At 40.7% G+C, this 11,041-nt stretch overlaps 1 non-coding gene across 1 annotated transcript; it reads left to right on the top strand.

Annotated features, from left to right (window-relative positions):
* Positions 1-323: 323 nt before the first annotated feature.
* Positions 324-396, top strand: TRNAG-UCC. The gene has a single exon. It is a non-coding gene; the product is annotated as a tRNA-Gly (tRNA).
* The last annotated feature ends 10,645 nt before the right edge of the window (positions 397-11,041 follow it).

The following is an 11,041-nucleotide window of genomic DNA, read 5'->3' as shown; positions in this document are numbered from 1 at the left end:
ATCTCCATGCCCAGATGGTTTTAGTAGAGAATTCTACCAAACTTTTAAAGAAGAAATAACACCAATTCTACATATTCTCGCCCAGAAAATAAAAGATGAAGGAACACTTCCCAACACATTTTATGAGGCTAGTGTTACCCTGATACCAAAAAGAGACATGGACAATACAAAAAAAGAAAACTATAGATCAATATCTCTTGTGGAAGATAAAAAGCTAAGAAAACGGAAAGAACATGGAAGATAAAAAGGGAGACCAGAGAACTGTCCTTTAGAACCCTTTAGCACCTGTTAAAAGAGGAGATTAAGAAGGGAGAAGAGGGACTTCCCTGGTGGTCCAGTGGTTAAGACAATGCACTTCCAATGCAGGGGGTGCAGGTTCGATCCCTGCTCAGGGAACTAAGATCCCACATGCCACATGGTGTGGCAAAAACAAAAACAAAAAAAAAAAATAAAAAAGAAGGGAGAAGAAAAAGATGGAATAAGATACCCAAAGGGAGAGAGAGACTGACAGAAATAAAGGGAACAGTGCTCAGTTATGGATAGAGGAAAAGAGATACAGAGAGAGAGAAAGAGAGCCCAAAAACATAGAATAAAACACACTGCAAACAGATCAATGAGCAGGAGATATCCAAAAAGAGACAAGAACCACAGACAAAGACCTAAATGAATCAATTAAACTGAAATTTAAAGAGAGAGACTCTTCAAATGCATAGAGGTGGTTGTAATTTTGTTTGTGCCACAGAAGACTCTAAAGCCTTCTTACATTTTTGTAACCATGAGAAGTTTAGATCTCTGGTGTAAAGAAAAGTGTACAAGACTGGAAGAAAAAAAAGTCTGCAACAAGCCCCAATGTAGATTTCAGGAGCTCCCCAAACCTCTTACTTTTTAGTTTTCTAAGCTACAAAATGAAGACAAACTATATGTTCAGTAAGTTTCCTTCCAGCTCAAAGATTTCATCAAGATATGGAAAACTTAATAAGCAACAAGGATATACTGTACAGCATGGGGAAAAAGCCATTATTTTGTAATAACTCTAAATGGAGTATAATGTATAAAAATATTGAATAACTATGTTGTATACCTGAAACTAATATAGTATTGTAAATCAACTGTATTTCAATTTTAAAAAGATATGGGAAACTTGGCATTTGTCAAGTGAGTTAAAGGCTTTTTCTAAATTAAGGGCTTATCCTATGAATAAGGCTGTGAGTCAGGAAATCCTTATCCAAAAACTACACTTTTCCATGGAAAAGTGAAAAGATGCCAAGATGTACTGATACTTAGTAAGCGCTCATCTGCAGGGGAAATAGTTTATGGGAGAGAACAAACCGTACTATTCCAGAACGATGGGAACAGATCTTAGTTTTAAAACTTTCCCGGGACTTCCCTGGTGGCACAATGATTAAGAATCCGTCTGCCAATGCAGGGAACGTGGGTTTGAGCCCTGGTCCGGGAAGATCCCACAAGCCGTGGAGCAACTAAGCCCGTGCGCCACAACTACTGAGCCTGTGCTCTAGAGCCCGTGCTCCACAACAAGAGAAGCCACCTCAATGAGAAGCCCATGCACCGCAACAGAGTAGCCCCCGCTCACCACAACTAGAGAAAGCCCGCACGCAGCAACGAAGACCCAACACAGCCAAAAATAAATAAATAAATGTATTAAAAAAAAAAAAAAGCAAGGTAGAACTTTCCCTATAAAAGGCTTTGATTAAATCACTTAAATTTGTTTTAATCACATGAACTAAAAAATTGTATAAAATATTACTTATATTTCTTCAAACTGAATTTTCTTCTGCAGCTAAGGTATTCGTCGTTTAATTTTCCCTTTTATTTCTACTTTTGTTTTTTTCTAATCTTACTGAACAATGCAAGAAAGACCTGAACACCAAAGACACCCAAAATAAGGTTGCTGAACAAAGCAGTGAATCTGCCTCCTACGTACACATGCACATGGACATACACATGAGCTGTCGCAACCTAAAAATATAAAATATAACATAGTAGAGACCCACTTGGAGGCATGCCCACCCTAGGAATAAACGCCGGAATCCCATTCCCTGGGTCTTGGACAGTTTCTCTTCCGAGCAGCACTGCTAATTAGTGCTAAAGATACTCAAGGCTCAAATAGTCAAATACATGTCACATATACATATATATACAACTAGCTAATAAACATCACCTTATAAAATTAAGTAGAAAAGAAATGTCCCTCCCCCTGTACTCACACATCTCAGGCTCAGTACACTTTTGCTGGTTTCTCTTTTCAACCAAAGGTGCCCTTGATGTTTATTTTAACTTGGCTCACTTGGATTAAAGTGTGGCAGAGAAGGCACTTAGGGTGAACATGCAGTTTAAGATATTCTTTGCACTCTACTAGAAATGCAGGTTCTTACTCACAGAAATACTTAAACCTTCACACAGCCAGCATCTCATCTTGCAGTATGCATATAGACAATAACCTTCATAGCACTCCATAAGTCCCCATCCCATTCTGTGGTCCTTCACTCCTGTTTCAGAGAAAACTGAAAGTAATGGAGGTGAAATCTACCAACTGCCTCTATTCCACCAAAAATATTTACAGCCACATCTATCCTTACAACTCCATCCTACCTACCTCCTCTCCTTCAGAAGGTGAACCCTCTATCCATATTGGTATAGTCTTTCAATTGTACCTCCCTCTCTTGAATTTTAAATCTCTGCCTCTCTACTGGCTCTTTCTGTTCAGGTGATAGCATGTTCAAATTTCCTCCCATACTGTAAATCAGTGTGGTTCTCAAAGTGTGGGCTAAGAATCGTTGTGGGAAGTCTCTGAGGCCCTTTCAGAGAGGCCACAAGGGTCTTTCCTTTACCAACTACATATCTGTCTAAGGCCAGATTTTTCTTATTTACTTCAGCCAATAAGATTTTTCTTATTTACTTCAACATACTGCAACAGATTGGATGAGGAAGCAGATATGAGAGTCCAACTGCTTTTTAGTAAGTCAAACGTTAGAGAGATGTGTAAAAATGAAAAACAGTACCACTTTTTTCACTAAACTTTTTTGTTTTGAAAAAATTCTTTTTCATGAAACTGTATGTTAAGAAATATTTCTTTAATTAATTAATTTATTTGTGGCTGCGTTGGGTCTTTGTTGCAGCACGCAGGCTTTCTCTAGTTGTATCAAGTGGGGGCTTCTCATTGCGGTGGCTTCTCTTGTTGCACAGCACGGTCTCTAGGTGTGCGGGCTTCAGTTGTTGTGGCACTCGGGCTCAGTAGTTGTGGCACATGGGCTTAGTTGCTCCGCGGCATGTGGGATCTTCCCGGACCAGGGCTCGAACCCATGTCCCCTGCATTGTCAGGCAGATTCTTAACCACTGCGCCACCAGGGAAGTCCCTATTGTTATTTTTAAATGAATCAATAGGTAAATATTTTTTAGATTTCTGTGTTATTATGTAATATGGTAAATATTAACCCACAGAAGCAAAAGCTCTTTGGGGTCCTCAATGACTTTTCAAGACTAGAAAGAGGTCCTGAGAGTGAAAGGTTTAAGAACTGCTGCTATAAATAAATAATTTTCTCAATCCTGCTACTCAATCAAGATGCTACTCTTTCTCTTTCCTTGCCTTTGCCACTAACAGGGAGTCAACCATTCCCTGTTCCCATTTCCTCAGCTCCGATTATCTTCTTAATCCATTAGAATGCAACTTCTGCTTCCTATCACTCCACCAAAACTATTCTCACCAAGGTCACCAGTGACTTCCTTTTCTAAGCATTTTTATCATATTCTTTTATGATTACAAAAGTAATGCATGATCATTGCAGGACATTCAGAAAATGTAAATAAGCAAAAACAAACAAAAAAGAGCAATAAAAAAAAAATCACCCCTGATCAGAGTGGAAGAAGGGAGCCAGGAGCTAAGAAATTCAGGCAGCCTGCAGAAGCTGGAAAAGATCAGGAAACTAAGGAAGAAGTTAAATAACATGACGAAGACCATATGGCTAGAAAGTCACATATGAAAGCATAAGCAGGGGCTTTTGATGCTAAACTACATGTTCGTTCTTCTGTGTTCTGCTGCCACTGTATGGTTAAGAATTCTCCAGTTTTTCTACCCAGTCAGCTACAAACTATCTCTTCGGAGAGGTTTGAAGAATGAGAATGACATCCCGCATTGCTGCTTTAAAGATGGAGGAAGGAGCGCAACAGTGAAGGAATGCAGGCAGCCTCCAGAAGCTGAAATTGACACTTGCTGACAGCCAGCAAGGAAACAGGACTGAATTCAGAAAACAACCAGAATGAGGTTAAAAGTAGATTCTTCCCTTTAAAATAAATCACCCTTAATACTACTACTCAGAGATAACCACTATTAGAAATCTGTCCCTTCAGAGTTCTCAATGCACTGTGTTATAAAAATGGTATTAGAGAATATATATTGTTTGGATGTGTGTTTTACATATTATTTTGAAACCAGTTTTTTAAATGATGTGGTCACTGGTTACCTCCTAAGGGCTAAATCCTAAGGTTTCTTATCACTCTTTAGTCTCCTTGGCCTCCCTGCATCATTCGGTATCGCCAACCATTCGGCCCTTTTGGATTCTCTTTCACTGCTTTCTGTGCAGCATTCTCTCTTGGTTCCCCTCTGACCTCTCTGTCCACTCCTTCTCTGTCCCTTTCACTCCCTCTATATGAGCCCATTACTTCTAAAGCTTTAACTGTCCCCTAAATGTAGAGGAATTCCAAATCTCTATTTCTAAGTCAGTCCTATTTTCTCCTGGGCTCCAGACCCAAATTTCCAGCATTCCAACTGCTGGTCAACTCCAACTCTACATTTCACAAATTCTTCAAACCCAACACATCAAAACTAATTTTTTTATATCCTTCTCCCAATCTACTTCTTATTCTAGAATTCCTCATCTCAGTTGGTGGCTCCACTTTGCCTAAAACAGAAACCTGAAACTCAAGGTCCATTCCACGCTTTCCCTCAACCACACTAAACAATGTGTTTTCAAGTACAGTAGTAAGTAGTATCTCCCAATGTCTCTAGAGACTCTGACTTCCTCACTCATGCCACTACTATTGCTCTCATGGTATTCATCGTCTAACCAGCCCCCTCTCTCCAGTCCCCTCTTCCTCAAACCCAACCTGAATACCCAACCATACAACTCCATCCTTCTATGGATCCCCATTGCATAAAGGGCCCCTTCACTGTCTGGTTTCAACTCATCTCTCCAAGCTCTTCTCTCAAGCTCCACACATGTACATATTCTATACTCCAACCACACCAAGCCACTCGTAGTTCCCCAAATACTCCATGCCCTTTGATACACTTTGTGTTTGAGAATACTATTCCCCTTCTCCGTTCAACATACCCCTCATCTTTAAAGACCCAACTCAAATACCACCTCTCTTGTGAAGCCTTCCACAAATCCTCCAAAGACAGTTAGTTGCTCCCTCATCTCTCCTCATAGGACTTGGCACTTCTGTCATAGCTCTTATTACACCATACTGGAGTGGCCCACTACATGTCTATGGTCATGTCAAGGGCTGAGATCTTGTCTTAATCACCCATGTATCTCTACCCTTACCTACTTTGGATGGATTGTTGGATGGATTACTAAATATATATTAAGAAAATTTACTTTGTAGTCTTCCTACTTGGTTTACCACCCTATGAAGAAGCTATAAATCAAGTAGATATACTGCCAAGCATCAGCACTCACTCACCTGTGTTCACAGAAGTAACATCTGTGGTGCAAAGAAAGCTAATCCCCAGCAAACTACCACAGTTAAAAACACCATACGCGGGCTTCCCTGGTGGCACAGTGGTTAAGGATCTGCCTGCCAATGCAGGGGACACGGGTTCGAGCCCTGGTCCGGGAATATCTCACATGCCGCGGAGCAACTAAGCCCGTGCGCCACAACTACTGAGCCTGCGCTCTAGAGCCCGCGAGCCACAACTAGTGAGTGCACGTGCCACAACTACTGAAGCCTGTGCGCCTAGAGCCCGTGCTCCGCAGCAAGAGAAGCCACCGCAGTGAGAATCCCGCACACCGCAATGAAGAGCAGCCCCCGTTCGACGCAACTAGAGAAAAGCCCGCACAGCAACGAAGACCCAACGCAGCCAAAAATAAATAAATAAATTTATTTAAAAAACAACGACAACACCATAAGCAACCTTAAGACTAGTATAGGAATGTTTTCCCAGACTACATGTTAAATGAGCTCTTGCTAAAGCCTCTTCTGAAATTTATTTTCCATCTTAGACTTTGGACCCTGACACTTCCATTCACGAAATACAATGGAAATTGAATAATGCAGACAGAAAAACAGAAAGCACTATTCAATGGGAAAAACTTTGGCTTTGTTTTCTGACCTTAGGCAAGTTACCGAAACTCTCTGAACCTGTTTTCTCATCTGTGAGATAAAGAAAGATCTAACTTTATAAGATTTTTCAAAATTTAGAGATAATACTAATAAAGAATGGAGTACAGTCCTCATCAATAAGGCAATTCCTCATTAATTTGAGAAAATTGGTCATTTGAAAATGTGTATATATACTGGAGAGTACTTGCAATTCACCTAAATAAAGGTCATTTATTTCAGACTCCTCTATCAAAGAATAAATTCAATATGGAATTGAATCTAAGGGGAAAAAAACATGTTCGTGACCAGAATGTTGTCTTAAGACCAAGACTTGAACATCAGCTAGGCTTAATCCTTCAGTAATTAATAAATCTCATCCCTTCCACACACACAAAAAAATAACTGGTAAAATATCCGACTCTTAAACCAAGAATATATTACCCAAGGACAAGAAAAATCCAAATATTATTCTTGATCATTTATGAAGGTTACACAAACCTGTCTGTTTAATGAGTGTTGCCTGCAGCTGTGCCCTGAGAAATGAGCCCCAAACTTTGGGTTATCTCAGAATTTCTGGAATTCTCTGAAGTCTATTTCAGGTTTACTCTCAGACCACAAAATTATACAGAGCCCATCTACAGATTTCAACTGGCTGTGTAGCAGCCTTCTAAGTTAGCTAATTTCTGTCACCACACATGGCTATCTATGGGTAATTAAGAGGTTAACATAACAAAAGTGGAGAGTGTACACTTGTGGTGAGAACCTGTACAAAGGGTGACCTTTGAGCCTCCCACCTGTCGCTGCCCATTCTGGCCACACACCAGTTTTCTTTGTGAATTATGAAAAAGTGCTTCAGGGCCTCAGCAAAGGTAGCCAGCTGTCCTGAAATGCTCAAATTTCCCAACTGCAAGGGGATAGGAAACTGCAGTGTGAGTTGTTAATAAGTATGAACTAACACAAATTATGTCAGTATATAAGTTTAAAGACTCCTCAGAAACAATCCAGAAAATGGGACTTCAGAAGAAAGACTGTACTAAATTTGTCTATTCAAACTCTTCTGTATTTTTCACAATAGCAATAGGATTTTCACACACGTACACACACACACACACAACTCTTTTAAAGTGAACAATTACATTTGACTAAAAGAAGGCATTGATAAAAACAAGTTCAGGGGTCAATAAATGTATTATTAACTTTAGACAAAACTCAAGTTGACTAGGGGCAGGGTTTGGAGGATAAAAACATGGAAGTGTTTTCCCGAAATAGCCTCTCTAAAGATCACCTATAGAGGAAAGAACATGTTTCTGTTTTCCCACTTCTGGATCCAAGCTCTAATATGAACATATTTGTGCAATTTATGCACATAATAGTATTTAATAGCAGCAAATGCACACACCTGCTGATTTTCCTCCATTTGAAAGGAGGAATGTAAAGGTCAACCAGATGATTTCCCCTTCCGCAGTGGAACTAGACAGAATGCAGTTCAATTCCCCGGCTACCATTTACTAGCTATGTGATTCTAGGAAGTTATTTAACCTCTCTGTGCCTCAGTTTTCTCATAAAAATGGGGTTGATAAAAGAACTGACCTCATGGCTTTGTTATGAAGATCATATGAATCAGTACAGAAAATGCACTGAGCGATGTACATAGTAAGCTATTGTTATTACCATTCCATTATTTAAGCTTTAAAAGACTGTGGTACATCGTGAAGTAACTAGCATGTAACTCTAATTTATCTGACAAGGGTTAGAGTTTACTATCAGTTCACCAAGCTCTCCTTTACAGAAGGAGAGCTTTACTCTCTCCTTTACAGAAGTAAAAAAGGAGTGATGTTTTAAAAGTAATCAAAAAAAAAAACTATAAATGGAGTATAACCTTTAAAAATTACGAATCACTATATCGTATACCTGTAACTTATATAATATTGTACATCAACTATACTTCAATAAAAATAAATAAATAAATAAATAAATAAATAAATAAAGTACAGCTAAGGAAAAAAATCAGCAAAAAAATTCCCAGTCCCAAGCCCTCAACCCAGGTCACATTTATATCTTAAAGCCTTCTGAGTAAAAATTATCCACATATATATAGATGAAAGATGGCTGCAAATTCTTTACTGCTTCTCTCATGGTGAGAGAATTTCTATGTCCCCTCCCCTTGAATCTGGGAAAGCTCTGTGACTGCTTTTACCAACAAAATACAGTAGAAGTTATGCCAATTTTCTGACCCAGGCATTAAAAGTCTGGTAGCTTCCACTTTCTGTCTCTTGGAATGCTCACTCTTGAGACACTGTCTTTGGGAATCCATCCACTGTGCTGTGAGGAGCCCAAACCACATAGAGAGACCATGTGTAGGCACTTCAGACGACAGCCCTAGCTCAGCTTCTAGCTGACAGCATCAAATGCCAGCCATCCTTGCCCACATGCCTAACATGTGAGTGAAGCAGCCATCTTGGAAGTGGATTGTCACATCCTAGCGACCCAAGCTGGTGCCACGTGGATCACAGATGAATCACCTAGCCAAGCCCTTCCTGAACTGCTGATACACAAAACTGTGAGCAAAATAAAATGATTTTTTTAAGCCACTCAGTTTTGAGGTGATTTGTCAGTCCACAATAGATAATCAGCAAACCTAACTATAATCATCCTCTCTCTGACACTGAACTGGATAAATGGAGTCAAAATTTAAGCTCTGCCTTATTTTCCTCTTTCTTACAGAGCACACTTGACCAGGGATAAGTGTCCTACACAAGTAAGATACAAAATGAAAACCAAAGTTGCTATTACAAAATTATTATCAGTGCTTCAGATATTGTTCTGAAGAAAACTGTTTAGAGGGCTGATGGGAGAAAGGTCCAGGATAGGGGTAGTATGAATGCGCAATGACCCAGCTATGATGCTTCCAGTCAACAAGCAGTTATCCTGCTAAAGTTGGAAAGAGTACGACACCTTCCAAAGGCAACAAGGAGGAAAGAAAGATGGTGGCTGTTAAGGGTAATATGTCATCACTGGATCAATCAAGGTGACAGCATCCTCTCACGACCATGAATTTATTGTAAAGAAAGTGTGTGCGTATGCGTGTGTGTGTGTGTGTGTGTGAGAGAGAGAGAGAGAGAGAATATGTATTAAACAATAAAAGTCACATTGTATGGTCCAGGTTGACTGGCTGAAAATAAAACCAATGAAGGCAATTTTAGAGCTATGCCTTTGTTCATGCTACAAAAAATATGTATTATTTTACTGTGTATTAGGTTTATGCCGCAATATTGCTGCATAACAAACAAACCAAAATTTCAGTGGCTTACAACAATAGTTTCCTTTTCTTATTCATGGCTCTGAGGGTAAGCTGGGCTGTTTCTGCAGCTGCAGACTGACTTCAGGCTGTAGGTGGAGGCCAGGTCAGCTCCACATGTCTCCTCATTCTGTTTTCCCTTTCTCTGCATCTCCTCTCCTCAACTGAAAGCGCACCAAGGCTCAATCTCTGATGTGCCCACCACATCTTTGATCTACCCTTGGAAGGCAGCCCCAATCTTGCCTGTTCTGCAAGTAATACCCACCACATGGACTCACCAAAGGCTGAGGCTAGAGATTACCTCAGGAAGTGCTAATCTAACACCTGCGCCTGCAGATGAGAAGACAGAGGTCCAGACAGGCAAAGTCATCCACCCAAGGTCCCACAGTGAGCTCCTGGCCTCCTGAGTTCCCAGTTCATGAAGTTTTCCACGCATCACCTTAGTCTCATCATACCAAGCAACTAAGAATACTAGAGAACAGATATTGAGTGCTTAGTGACTCTGGCACTGTTCTAAGTGCTTTAGGTATGCTAATCCATCCTACAAATGAAGAGAGGAGGTACAGAAGCAATGCCCAGAGGCACACAGCTGGTAAGTGGTAGAGCTAGAACCTAAACCCTGGGTGGTCTGACATCAAGCCCCATGCTTTACCACCACTCTACACTGCTTTTGTAAAGCATTGTGTAACACCTCTTTGTGCCAGGCATTGTTCTAGACACCAAGGATACAATGGAGAATAAGACACAGACTACATCTTCCAGGAGCTTTCATTCTTGTGGAAGAGATGGAGCATAAGTAGATAAACAACAGATACATTTATTCAACAAATACTTATCAACTATTCTATTAGTTTACTAGGGCTGCCATAAGAAAGTAGCACACTGGGCTTCCCTGGTGGCGCAGTGGTTAAGAATCCGCCTGCCAATGCAGGGGACACGGGTTCGAGCCCTGGCCCGGGAAGATCCCACATGCCGCGGAGCAACTAAGCCCGTGCGCCACAACTACTGAGCCTGCGCACCTAGAGCCCGTGCTCCACAACAAGAGAAGCCACCGCAATGAGAAGCCCGCGCACTGCAACGAAGAGTAGCCCCCGCTCGCTGCAACTAAAGAAAGGCCACGCACAGCAATGAAGACCCGACGCAGCCAAAAAAAAAAAAAAAAAAAGTAGCACAAACTGAGTGGCTTAAAACAACAGAAATTTACTCTCCCACAGTTCTAAAGGCTAGAAGTATGAAATCAAGATATCAGCAGGGCCACCCTCCTTCACAGGCCCTGGGCAAGAGTCTTCCTAGTTTCTGATGGTGGCTGCAGCTCCTTCTGTTGTCACATGGCCTTTTCCTCCTTTTATAAGGACACCAGTCATACTGGATTAGGGCTCACCCTATGACCTCATCTTATCT

The sequence above is a fragment of the Balaenoptera musculus genome, chromosome X (genome assembly GCF_009873245.2).
Source record: "Balaenoptera musculus isolate JJ_BM4_2016_0621 chromosome X, mBalMus1.pri.v3, whole genome shotgun sequence".
Lineage (NCBI taxonomy): Eukaryota > Metazoa > Chordata > Mammalia > Artiodactyla > Balaenopteridae > Balaenoptera > Balaenoptera musculus.
Note: the sequence above shows the minus strand (reverse complement) of the source record. Positions and strands in the feature narration are given on the sequence as shown.